We start from the raw sequence: 14,275 nt of genomic DNA, 5'->3' as shown, positions 1-14,275 counted from the left end.
GGACGCCTTGTTTTTATTGTCGTAGGGGTCAAATCCGTACTGCTTGAGTATGCGATACAGTGATTGCAGTATGAGTTTCACTTTGACGTCGTCACTCTCCTTCGAGGAAAGAATGTTTCCGATGGAGGAGGAGGAGGTGGTCACTTCAATTCTCTTGGCCATTGGCGAAAAGGTTCAACACGGCGGAAAGCAGGAGAGGAACCACCGACGAAAGAACGCCCTGTCCTCGCTGCTGAGACAGATAGCGCTTCAAACGTTGCGGATTCTTGTGAATCTTTTTTTAGGCGAGCCGTCGTAAAAAGCGTTTGTGCTTCTTCAAACGCGCGAACGTATCTGGAGCTAGAGCCACCTTTCCGTTCAATACATTGAGGCAAATTTCGGAGAGGTGTTTCATGTCGGACGAGGACGAACGTCTCAAGACGTCGCGGCGGCGTGGAGGGGGTAGAGTGGAGAGTACTTTGAGTAAAGTGAGGTGAGGGCGGAGATTCATTTCGGAGCGTAGATATATTGGCGTTCTCCCGGAAAGATATTGCTACGCAACCTGTGATCCTCGTGCGTATAGTTGTGAAGATCCACAAGTAAATATGCGTGGGGCGACGACATCGCTTGTTTATATGCGTCCAGAAAATACTCCAATCTTTTTCTGCCAAATAGCTGTTGGCCGAAATGTTCCATCTGGTGCACGCAGCGCACGGTGCGCCACAGGACGACGTAACTGGCGTTGTAGGATATTGTTCTAAAATGGCTACTGTCGAAAAAGATGTTTTGAACGAGTAAGAAGATCGACGCGTTGGCGTGGTGAGAACCCCGAATGAAAAGATCGGTCACCTCCTTCAAGGAACCGGCGTCGGTCATGTGATCGTCGACGACGATCAGCGTAGCGCGCGACGTGTCCCACTCTCGCGGTAGCTCCTTGGTAAATTTTACGGAGTCCCCGAATTCGTCCTGCATGCTCGGCGAAGCATATTTCTGCACGTAGAATATTTGTGACGGAGGCTTGTCTACTACGTCGTTCAGGTTCCTCAACACGTTAGCAACGAACGTAGATTTGCCGCACATGGAGGGGCCGCTTAAGATACAGCGAAAGGGATGACGGAAACGAAAAGGTTCGGGGGAAGACATGTTGCGTGCGTACACATTGCACGAAGAGAAAGAAGAGACTGAGACTCGAAGAGAAATGCATCGCTTTTATTTACACATCCTCGTCGTCGTCCTCTACATCGGAACTGCGTTCCCAATACAGATTGTCCAGGCTAAAGTTGGACTTCTTTTTCGCCAGTCTGTCCGCCGCTAAGATGCGGTCGAGCGTCTTCATCTTGTCCTGACACATTTCTTGACGTGCTTGCAACCATTCCAGACGGTGGACTTGAAAGGCTTCCTCCACGATGCCGCGTATAAATTCACGAAGTTCTTCGTTTTTTGTCTTTTCCTTGCGACGACGAGAAACGCAGGAGAATAAACCACACATGGCGTTTTCCACGTATCGGTCAGAATGATGACGCGAGCGCGGTGCGCGCTGCCTTTATAGAGATAAACGCACGCGCGCGCGCAAAGAACGGAGAATGAAAGCGAAACTGAAAAGCCACCCGTCGCCGCTAGGAGCGCGCGCGCGCGCAGCAGAGCCGAAACCGAAAACACCCGCGGCCGGCGCAGAGGGAGCTAGCAGCGCGCGCGCGCATGCGCGGACGAGTGGAGCAGAGGGCGCGCGCGCGTCGCCTCTCTCAGTTTCTCTCGGACCGTCGCGGAAGACGGACGTGCGCTCCGCGCGCTCGCTCAGTTTCTGGCTGCCTCTCGTAGAGAGCAGACGTATGTTCTCCGCGCTCGCTCAGTTTCTGCCTGGAAGTTGCCGCGGGGGAAAAGGTGAGTGAGTGATTTGACGCGCTCCTTTTCTCGTATGTTTGCCGTGTTTAGCGGTGACCGCGCTCGTGTTAAGCCTTTTCTCGCATGTTTAGACTTGTTTTGCGGTGTCCAAGCCTGTTGACGCATGTTTAGCGATGTGTGGTTCCCGCCTTGTGTTAGCTGCATAGTGTTGTGGTTAGGGCTAAGCGATCGCCCCCGTAAGCCTCTTTCCTCGTATCTTTGACGTGTTTAGCGGTGACCGCGCTCGTGTTAAGCCTTTTCTCGCATGTTTAGCGATGTGTGGTTCCCGCCTTGTGTTAGCTGCGTAGTGTTGTGGTTAGGCCTAAGCGATCGTCCCCGTAAGCCTTTTTCCCCGATGTGTACTTATTTCTGTTTAACAGTAGCGGTTAGACCTTTTCTCTCGCATGCCTAGACTTGTTTAGCAGTGCTGTCATTTTTACCTGCCTCTAGTATCTTGTTCTGTCTTTCTCGTCTAGAGCTATGATGGTGGCGCCATCTGGTGTGATGCCTTGCAACTAAGTGGCCACCTGTCGTCGATCTCTGCAACTGCTGGGTGCAAACTACCAACATGGCGGACGCTGGTCACTCGGGTGTTGCGGAGCGGCTTCTTCGCCGCGGCATCGTTGATTTTCGAATAAATTGTTTCTCTCCACTCTATTTCTATCTTTTTATTTTATTTTCTGCCTATTTTTTTCTTTTTTATGGACTCTCATGGTGCACAACGCTCAGCTGGTCTGGACACGAGTTAGACTTTCCCCAATTAGTGTGGTGGCTCCCTGGAGGGTGCTGATTAATGTGGGGGGTCCCAATTAGCTCTAATTGCCAATTAAATCGTGTTCAGGCCAGTTGGGCGTTGTGCACCATGAGAGTCCAGTACTTACTACTCACGTTGTTTTACGTATTGACCGAATAGGAAATTCTGGTGTAGTATTATTATATAATAACGAGTTCATTTTGCCCGCGCGTCCGGCAAACCGTTATTTTAAGTCCGAAGATCGTTTCATTACACATTTCAATGCCAAATGTGTACACAGCAGCCGATGCTTTCACCAAATAAGCTTACCGTAGTAGTTGTCGTTGTTCACAATTCAAGCAAATTTTAACTGAGGATCCACAGCGAACTGCCTGGTGTTCGTCGCGAACTACGAAATTCCTAGTTAGTGCACAGCATAAAAAAAAATTGAGTAAGCAACGCGGAAAATCAAATTATGAAAATCTTGTTCATGCAACGTAACAGAGTTAGCATTTTAAATTCCATATCGCGGATTAGTGATAACAACCTTTTTTCCTTTGCCGCTGAGCGCTTTGGTCGTGTAACTTTACCCTTTTATACCGGTCGGTTGACGGACTGTTTTCCAGCGAAGAGCGACATAAAAATCGAAGTATGGGGCATTATGAGTTAACGACCTGTTCTACCATGAACTATTAACAACAATCAGAAATAATGAGCATGTTGATATTACTATTAGAGTGTGGGGTCCTTGCTTCACACGTGTACTTATTTAATTATGTAAAGCAGTCATTGTTTTGTTCACTGCAACACCAGCAAGCAATCGTGCGAGACAAATTTAAATGTTCGTAAGTGTTCGTATGTGACAGGAATATTCTGGTAGTCAAGAACGGCGATACTTAATTGGAAGCGAGAACGGTGAATGAAAAACAAATAGCTTGACAGGTGAAGGAATATGTGAAGACAAAATCATGTCATGACATCAACTGTTCATTGAATACTACCCGCAATGTTAAAACATACATATAGGGAACATAACTATGTTCGATATGTGGTTCAACAAAAAGGAAATGCATGTAGCGCTTGTGCTGTCGCAGAAGTTTACTAGATGCCACGAACTTTGCTGACTTTCATCATTTCTCTGTTTCATTTCTATGCCTTATTCATATGCATAAATATATGCACTTATGCATCTTTAAAGCCCACGGGGCGACCGAACAACGATCCATACCTCGAACGTATTGAGACTTGCTGTTGTGTCTGTCCCTTCGTGTTCCCTAGTCTCGGGGTTTTTACATTATGCATCATCTACACCAGCTCGCTTGCTTCCTAGCCATTTTTTCATTGTCAAACTCAAATCTTCCCCAATGGACTGAACCGAAGCGCCCGCAGTCCCAGCAGGAAAAACCCGCACGATGGCGCCGCAGTCGCTACAAAATGGCCGCGCAGTGGAGCCGGCGAAAATTCTTGTCTATATGAGATGGCAAAGCCCCACCGAGGCACTGGTATATAAGTGCCCATGTAATGGGACATGAGAGGATATAAATGGAGCTAAATGATTCATGAATTGAAGTAGTCGAAAGACCTTAAGAGTAAGAGGTAAGAGTAATTTATGGTAATTAGAGGTAATTAAAGGCAATTAATGAAAGCAAGTTGAGTTTAAAGGTAATGAATGTAATATATATATAATTGAGAGAAATATCAAATGAAATTATAGGTTACCAGAGGTAATTAAGTGTAATTAACGTCAACGAAAGCAGAATTGAGAGTAATTAAAGCAAGTAACCGCAATTCAAGGGAATTAAATGAAATGCAAGATTAGCTCATGTAATCTGCAGTTACCTAAGGTAATTAGAGGGTAACTACATGGTGATTGAAAGTAATTGAGGCTGATTAAAGGGTAATTAACTGTACTTAAGTATAGTAATTGAAAGTGTCGAACCGGAAGTCAAGGATACACCGGAGATGGACAATCGGAAGTCGAGTTGGATCGGAAGTGGGTACTGGAAGTCTAGTATTGGCGGGAAGTGGACAACTTGAAGCCGGGTTTAGACCGGAAGTGGATACCCGGAAGTCAAGTATGAATCAGAAAAGGCGCTTAATGCTACGCGCTACTGTCCCATTTACCACTAAATCGCCACTGAATTTTGTGGCTACCGACGGCCATTGACATTCCATGAGTATTTTCATAGTATGTGCCATTAATCAATTTTATGGCACTAAGCCTGTTTCAAGCAGTATCATACAGCGTTTTGGGACTCTCGATGGTCCTTATGACATGCAATTACTATATTCAAAGTATGTGCCGTGAATCGATTTTATGGGACTACCACATCTTCAAATACCTTTGTATAGTATTTTGTGGTTACCGACGGTCTTTCAGATATGTTATATAGATATACGGTTTTCAGACGGTGTCAGATATCATGGAATGTTATAATGACCGTCGCTGCTCAAAAAACACTGTATAACACTGTTCGAAGCAGCTGTAGTCCCATAAAATGGATTCGCGGCACATATATCAAAACAGTCATTGAATGTCATAATGACCGCGGTGATCACAGACTACTGCAGACACCAGTTGAACCAGTGGGAGTACCATAAAATTGATTCATGGCGCACATGGTGAAAATAGTGATGTAATGTCATAATGAGCGTCAATGGTCATACAGCATTGTATTACACTGGTTGAAGCAGCAGTAGTCCCATAAAGTCGATGGTCGGTGGTTGTAAAACACTATACGACAGTGTTTGAAGCAATATTGTTCCGATAAGATTAATTCGTGCACATATCATGAAAATAGTCATGGGATATCATAATGACCGTTGGTTGTGACAAAACACTGTGTGACGCTGTTTGACGCACCTCTAGCCCAGTACAATTGATTCATGCCACATATCATGCAAATAGTCATAGAATGTCAATGACCGTCAGTCGTCACAAAACACTGTGGCACTAGTTGAAGCAGCACTAGCCCAGTAAAATTGATACATGCCACGTATCATGAAAATAGTTATGAAATGTCATAATTGCCGTCGGTAGTCATGAAATGCTGAATGGCATTGTTTGAAACAGCGGTAGTCCTATAAAATTGATTCATGAAACACATAATCAAAATAATCACGGAATCTCATGACGACGATCGGTAGTTACAGAACACTGCAAGGCACTGTTTGAAGCAGTGGTATTAAAAAAGTCATAAATTTGTTTTGCCATGTGTCGAGATTTGGGCGCACGTTAGAGAACCCTACGGTTGGCAAAATCAATCCAGAGACCCTACCATTTCTGGCGTCGCTCATGATCACACTTGTGTCACGACGTAAAGCCCTGACTTAGAACAACAGTCGTAAAAGCAATTCATGGAGCATATCATAAAAATAGCCGTGAAATGTCATGATGACAAAAATCTGCCATAAAACACCGCATGGCACTGCAAAACCCACGGCTTGTTGGATCGGTAGCCATAAATCATGCTACATTCACGTAATCATGAAAGTCTCAGTCATGACAATTTCCATGACGGAATATGTTTACATATGTTGCTTGGGTTAAATTTGGTTGACCACTGGATTAAATTCGGTAAAGCTTGGATTAAATTGAGTGACCTATGGATTAAAATGAGCGGGAAATCTTGAAGCAACATCCTCCGTACGACATTGTCTTTCCAAAAGTTCTTATTCCCAATTCAAACAACTCTGGGATAAGAGCCTTATGCGTCTGTGTGTGAAAGAGGCGAGGGGAGAGGGTGAGGGTTTGAGGCGTAAGTGTCTGTATCGTCCGTAATTGTGGTCTAGCTGGGCCGATGCTCCTTATTACTAATAACTTCAGCTTTTGGCTTTTCACAAATTCAGCTTGACCGCTGAGCAACTTCAAAGTCCCCTTGTCAAAGTCCTCAAAGTCCCTTGTCTGTGTTTGTCGTTTTTTTTTGTCCCCTAGTCTCGGGTTTTTAAGTTATGGAACTTCAAAGTGTTGATGACATGTCCCTGAACATGGGAGAAGTATACAAGTATACTCCAGCTCGCTTGTATTTTACTCCTATCTTCAACTTCAAAGTACCCCGATGTTCATTCTCATCTACTGATGAGGGTTGCTGCAGGGTGCAGTCACTCTACTAGCTGCTGTTTCCTCATTGACTTCTCAGTTCGTACTCCTAATTCCTCGCACAATACCAGGAGATCGACTTTTAGAAGCGATTTCAGGTCCATAATGGCACAGGTGAGCCTACCTGTTCCAAACTGTTAGGCCTAAACGCACACGTGCCTAGGTCAAACGTCCAAAACATTTGAGCTTAGCGTGCATCACGAAAACTTGAACCATCTCGAAGAACGTGGACTCCACCCGAGTAAGCCTTGATACTTTTCGTCTGGGAGCACCTGCTGGCTACATGTATCCCATCGATCCACCAGTTGTTGCACTACTGCCCCAGAAGAGTGGAAGGTCACCAGCGGCAAGCTAGAGAGCTAGAGAGCGAGCTTGTGATATAAATCCATACTGAAGCGATCAAATAGTTAGAAAGCAATCTTTTGTCCCCGTTTTTCCGTGTCCCTCGTCTCGGCGTTTCTTCTGTGTGGAAATCTAGAGGAGACCTTCGGCTGTCTCGCTTCCAAGATGCAATCTAAACTAACATGACAATGCCCTCAGCTGCCTCGTGATAGCCTTGACTAGCAAATGCACCCGGTGGTATGAGAAGGGCAGATCGTTAAACGCTGCCATAAACGCGTCTGCGCCCTCGGTTGACGTGGCTCCGCCTATCGCCCGAGCTGAGTTTTTGACGCCGGCCACAGAAATTTCTGAGGGGTAGCTCAGTAATGCTATCCCACTAATAACATAGATAAAACCTGCCGTTACCAAACACCCTGTCGCAAGTGGGGCCGGAGTCAGCTGTTGAGAATGCTTCTTCTTTAAATGAATGAATGCCTGACAGAAAAAAAACAAAAAACACGAGGGAATGGAAATCATGATTGTTATTGTGTACAGCCTCTACCGGAGTCACAATAAGTCGACACCAGAATCGACACAATTTTGGTGCCCTAAATATAGCATCCCTAAACTGAACATAGGGTCGAATCCTTGCGCCGCACGCATTTGCGTTTTCGTGAATTATCTGTATTCATGTGTGACGTATCTTGCCGCACCGAACACAAAAGAAGAGTCTTCCACCACTCCTGCGCGCGCCGCTGTAAACACCTATGTGACACACCTACAAGCCTATGTGACACTTGATTATCCACGAAAAAGGTCCCTCTTATGTAACATATATTTGTATGCTATCTTTTGCAGCACGTTGGACTACAAGATGAATTGTGTTCCAGACCAACTAAAAGCTAAAGGATGTGGTGAACAACTTGTTCAGAATTATGTTGCAAAGATACAGCGCGAAATGACAAACCAATGTGCAGCATCGAACTCGATCTGTGAGTATAACCACAGGAAGAGCGCTGGCGCATAATGCATCCTACATGTCTTCTAGGAACAGCAGTTTTTGTGGCGTCGGTAGTAAGGGTCGCCATACCTCAGGAGGAGTGTGTTACACCATCTGCTGTCTTCCATTGTCGTTCTAACGATTGTCTAAGGTTGTTGAGATTACTCTTTGGGGAGGACACACAAGCCTTATGAGCAGAACAAGACCGCGGTATTGTAACCTTACCAGCAGTGCAGGTAGTGTTCGAAGAACCGGCACCAGAAGGCCAAACAGAAAATGTTTCCCTACTGGATCAGATAATCCTGCACAAACTGAATGCGTCAGTGTCAAACCCAATAAGGCATATGAGAGAAATCGCAGAAACTCAACGGCTCCACACTTTCGATAGTTTCAAGCATCGTAGTGTACTTTGTATAATTCAAAAGTTTCTGCATTATTGTTGCATGTTGATTTATTTCCTGTTAATATATAATTGTTTGATATACAATATGGCATGATGCATATTCTATTAAAAAGCTGTGAGAGCAGCACCGATGTCATCTTAGCAGGCGGCTTAGGCGGACAGGTCAACACCTGTAGGACAGTGTGTGCAAGTACTGGACGAAAAATTAGCCAAACTTCAATAATCAACAAAGTCGTTACACATTTTCTGAGAAACATCCGTTACTGAAATCCATCGTCCATATGAAACCACCGATAAGCGAACGTACTTTGATATATACCTACGCAAACTTTTGCTAAGCAAATAAACCGAAAACAGGACGATGCACCTATTGTGAGCCATATGGTAGTGGTGCGTGCCGTTTTTGTCGGCGACGATTGGTCAACTTTGAGTATGGTGGCCATGTGACGTCGAGACTGGGAGGTACCCGGGATCGAATGCCGGTCCGAGTTGAGCTGTCTGGGGGTTTTCCTGTGTTTCCTTTACACGCTGTCAGACATATGTCAGCAGAGTTCCCTTAGAGGTCGGGCCGGGACACACATTGCTACAGAGTGTACGTCGTGAAGTTGCCCACCTCCGTGAGCTTGTGCATTAAATGCAGAAAGCGGAAAACACGATGCTGGGAACAAAGAGGAGAGATCTGAACCAGTGTTGCGGATTTAAATCCATCAAAGGGCTCGTGGATTTGATTTTGGATTCAATTTACGGGGAAAATATGGCGAGGATTTGGATTTGGATTGAATCACATTTTTCACAGATGATTTGGATTGAATCACATTTTCGACAGATGATTTGGATTTGGATTGAATCACAATTTTGGCAGATGATTTGGATTTGGGTTGAATCACAATTTTGGCAGATGATTTGGATTTGGACCGAATCAGGGTTTTTCCGACGGAATTGGATGTGTATTTGGTCAAGCTCCTTAAGGGAAATGGGTGGATTCTGACTGCTGTGAAATTTCACGTTGCCGGGCAGGCAGATTTTTGTCTGTCGTATCTGAGGCAGTCTCTATAATTAGGTTTTTACAAGACATTTGGCTGAATTTTATTTCACAAGTAGTAGGTATGGACTCTCATAGTGCACAATGCTCAACTGTCCTGAACACGACTTAATTAGCAATTAGAACTAATTGGGACCCCCCCTCATTAATCAGCGCCCTCCAGAGAGGTACCACACTAATTGGGGAGCATCAAACTCGTGTCCAGACCAGCTGAGCGTTGTGCACTACGAGAGTCCATAAAAAATAAAAAAAATTTAGAAAATAGATATAAAGAAATAGAGCGGAGAGAAACAATTTATTCGAAAACCGACGATGCCGCAGCCAAGAAACTGCTCCGCAACACCCGCCTGCCATGTTGGTGGACCAGTGCCTGCCATGTTGGTGGTTGGCAGCCAGCAGTTGCAGAGGTCAACGACAGGTGACCACTTAGTTGCAAGGCATCACACCAGATGGCGTCACCATTGTAACTCTATGCGAGAAAGACAGAACAAGGCACTAGCGGCAGGTAAAAATGGCAACACTGCTGAACAAGCCTAGCCATGCGAGAGAAAAGGTCTAACTGCTACTGCTAAACAGCACGGAGAAAACAGTACACATTGGGGAAAAGGCTTAATAGAAGCGATCGGTTAGGCCTAACCAGAGCGTCCCAACACTATGCAGCTAACACAAGGCAGGAAACGCTAAACGTGCGTCAACACGGAGAAAACGCTTGGTCACTGCTGAACAAGTCTAAACATGCGAGAAAAGTCTTAACACGAGTGCAGTCAAACATCGGCAAATCACTCGTTGGTCACCGCTAAACACGGGGGGGGGGCATGGCAAACATGCGAGAAAAGGAGCGCGGTAAAACAACGCGGCAAATCACTCACCTTTTCCCTCGCGGCGACTGCTCATCAGCCAGGCAAAAACTGAGCGGGCGCGAGGACTACGGAGCAACTGAGCACATGTCTGCTCTCCAGCAACTGACTGGGGCAACGCGCCGCGGCAGCTACGCATGCGTTCGCGCGCGCGCTCCTAGCGCCCTCTGCGCCACTTCGACCGGTCGACTTTCAAGTCGACCACCTGGAATGGTTGCAAGCACGGCAAGAAATGTCAGGACAAGATGAAGACGCTCGACCGCATCTTAGCAGCGGACAGGGTGACTAAAAAGAAGTCCAACCTTAGCCTGGATAATCTGTATTGGGAACGCAGTTCCGATCTAGAGGATGAAGACAACGTGTAAATAAAAGCGATGCATTTCTCTTCGAGTCTCAGTCTCTTATTTTTCTTCGTGCAGTGTGCACGCACCCAACATGTCTTCCCCCAAACCTTTTCGTTTCCGTCATCCTTTTCGCTGTATCTTAAGCGTCCCGTCCATGTGCGTCGAATCTACTTTCGTTGCTAACGTGCTGAGGAACCTGAACGACATGGTGGACAAGCCTCAGTCACAAATATTCTACGTGCAGAAATATGCTTTGCCGAGCACGCAGGACGAATTCGGGGACTTTACAAAGGAGCTACCGCGAGAGTGGGACACGTTGCGCGCTACGCTGATCGCCGTCGACGATCACATGACCGACACCGGTTCCTTGAAGGACGTCACCGATCTTTTCATTCGGTGTTCTCACCACGCCAATGCGTCGATCTTCTTACTCATTAAAAACATCTTTTACAACAGTAGCCATTTTAGAACTATATCCTACAACGCCAGTTACGTCGTCCTGTGGCGCACTGTGCGCAGCGTGCACAAGAAGGAACATTTCGGGTAACAGCTATTTGGCAGAAAAATATTGGAGTATTTTCTGGACGCATATAAACAAGCGATGTCGTCACGCCACGCTTATTTACTCGTGGATCTTTGCAACTATACGCACGAGGATCACAGGTTGCGTAGCAATATCTTTCCAGGTGAATGTTAATATATCTACGCCCCGAATGAGTCTCCGCCCTCACCTCACTTTACTCAAAGTACTCTCCACTCTATCCCCTCCGCGCCGTCGCGCCGTCTTGAGACGTTCTTCCTCGTCCGACATGAAACACCTCTCCGAAATTTGACTCAATGTATTGAACGGAAAGGTGGCTCTAGATCCATACACGTTCGCGCGTTTGAAGAAGCACAAACGCTTTTTGTGACGGCTCGCCTACAAAAAGATTCACAAGAATCCGTAACGTTTGAAGAGCTATCTGTCTCAGCAGCGAGAACAGAGCCTTCTTCTTCTCCTATTTTCCGCCGTGTTGAGCCTTTTCGCCAATGGCCAAGAAATTTGAAGTGACCACCTCCTCCATCGGAAACATTCTTTCCTCGAAGGAGAGTGACGACGTCAAAGTGAAACTCATACTGCAAGCACTGTATCGCATACTCAAGCAGTACGGATTTGACCCTTACGACAATAAAAACAAGGCGTCCGACGCTACAAATGACTTTGACTATTCGCTCCTCTCTCCAGAGGTGGACGAAGAGGAAGCGGAAAGGGTCGTCTCGGATTTAAAGAAGGTTCTTTCCTGGGATCGCGAGGGTTGTGTCTCCGTGTCGGGCAAGCCCATCAGACACTCCTCCGTTTACGAACTCGTCAATTATTTGTTGCAACGTAAGACGGGAAAGAAACCTTCCTGGTTCCCCAAAGTCTCGAAACTATTGCGTCTGATTTCTCTACCCAAATCTCGCGAGCCTCAACAGCAGCAGCAGGCCTCCATTGCGTGGACGACTTATGGAGGGATATGAGAAACCAGAGGGTGGTTTGGGGGGTGTGGAACGCTATAGAAAAGCGCATCACTTGAGCAAAAAGAAGGCTCTCGCCATTCTCAGAAAGCTGGATGCCTACACGCTCCACCATCCGGTCAGAAGAAAGTTTAATAGGAGACGCATCATCGCAGTCAAGATCGACGACGTGTGGCAAATGGACCTCGCCGATTTTTCAAAATACAAGAGATTCAACGGTGGCTACCGCTACATTCTCGTGGCAATCGATTCCCTCTCCCGCTTTCTGCGCACCCTCCCGCTAAAGACGAAGCGCCCCGCCGAAATGAAAAGGGCCATGATAAGACTTTTTCGGGGAGGTAACGTACCTACACGCATCTTTTGCGACAGAGGCGGGGAATTCTACAAGAAGACCGTCAAGGAGTATCTCTCACGAAAGAAGGTACACATGTATTCTACCTTCTCTCCAGTAATCAAAGCATCGCAGGCAGAGCGCGTCATACGCACTTTACGCGACAGAATATTCCGTTATTTTAGAGTAACGGGAAAATACCACTTCGTTTCCGCGCTTCCCAAGATCGTGCGCGACTACAACACCACCAAACACAGGACTTTGGGCATCAGCCCGTCCGAAGTCACGCCCGAAAACGAATTGGAGCTGTTTCAATAAGATAAATGGGAAGCCCGTCGTACCCTCCGTGAAAAAGAAGCTCAAACTGGGGATAAAGTTGAGGGTCCTACTACACAGAAAAGGTTTTCATAAGAGCTCGGAAGGGAGTTGGTCGCCTCAGATTTTCACCGTCTCCCGCCTGAGAGACACACACCAGAGAGAGGGATTTGGGAAAAGCCCTTTCGGAATTCGACGTTTCTTTCGCGTACAATAAATCGCGATACGACTTCGTCTTACCCGTGGACGTGAAAGCCGTGGCATTGGACCCTCGGCTCGCGCAAGCGCTCGACGCCTCGCTAGCGTCCCACGAAGCAGGTCGTGCGGTGAAACCCCCCAAATTGAGCGAACGCGAAGCCACCTCCATCTTATTGGAGCACGCCGCACCCGTCGCTTTCGGCGACGTCACTCTGAATTCGGAAACCACGTCCCTACGGAACACACTCAACAAATATTTCCAGACGCACAAGCTGCAAAGCCTCGCTCGAATTCGCGGATAACGTCTACTCTCTGAAAACACCGAAAGGGTTGCACGTACCGGAACCCTTTGTCAAGCTGCTACATCTCACAGCCGTCGAGGGACACGAAGAAACGCTACGCGTCTCTCTCCCCGTAGCGCGTCAATTTTCTTTCACGATCAAGACGAAAATTCCTCGATCTTTGCAAGTACATGTGTCTCCCGGCTATTATGCGATGCTGCAAGCACTTCTAAATGCGAATAACCAACGCGTAGGCGAACGCGCGCGCTTCAGCTTCGCGGAACCGAACAGAAATGTAAAATTCGGCTTTCCGAGGGCACCTCCACCCTAAGACTTCCGAGTACCTAGCCGTGCTTTGGGCTTCGAATCGCGTACCGTGTTCACGGGGGAGGATGCCACGAGCTCAGTCGAGGGTACTCCTGGAACCCCCGTTTCACAACATAATCGTGTACACGGATATCGTGGAACCCACGTACGTGGGGAGCGGGAAAAAAACGATATTAAAAATACTACCATTTTCTTACGAGAAAGACAAGCACGTCGTCACCTACACGATAGATAACATCCAGTATTTAACCTGTCTCAATTCGAAATTCCCTCAGTGACGATCGTTCTCGCGGACGAAACGGGAAGACGTTTGCCGTTGCGGTCCAAAGGCAGAACCAATCTAACGTTGCATTTCAAATTTGTACCGTAATTCCCCCAAAATAATCCCGTGTACACGGGACCCCTTTTCCAACGAGGGGGGCGGTGTGTTGAGCAACGTATCCAAGTTTATCGTTCCCATCTGGCAGCAAATAAAACCGATCGCCAAGAGAACGTTGAAGCGCTTGGCGCGGAAATTGGCCGATGGCGAAGGAATATCGCGCGCAGTAAAAAAGACGGCCATAGCAACGGGGAGAGACGTGCTGGATTCCATGGAAGGCTCTGGAAACAACAACAACAATGGAAAGAAACGCCGCAAAAGACAACAAAAGGCGCCGACACACGACGC

At 46.8% G+C, this 14,275-nt stretch overlaps 1 protein-coding gene and 1 long non-coding RNA gene across 2 annotated transcripts in view; both read left to right on the top strand.

Moving 5' to 3' along the window:
* Nucleotides 1-14,275, top strand: part of LOC135374083 (uncharacterized) — a 165,648-nt gene that overhangs the window by 49,578 nt on the left and 101,795 nt on the right. The gene's annotated exons all lie outside the window — the stretch shown is intronic.
* Nucleotides 1,746-2,517, top strand: LOC135374063 (uncharacterized). The gene is made up of 2 exons (XR_010416738.1): nucleotides 1,746-1,860; nucleotides 2,337-2,517. It is a non-coding gene; the product is annotated as an uncharacterized LOC135374063 (long non-coding RNA).

Source organism: Ornithodoros turicata, unplaced genomic scaffold (genome assembly GCF_037126465.1).
Source record: "Ornithodoros turicata isolate Travis unplaced genomic scaffold, ASM3712646v1 Chromosome42, whole genome shotgun sequence".
NCBI classification, from domain to species: Eukaryota; Metazoa; Arthropoda; class Arachnida; order Ixodida; family Argasidae; genus Ornithodoros; species Ornithodoros turicata.
This window is presented reverse-complemented; position numbering and strand designations above follow the sequence as displayed.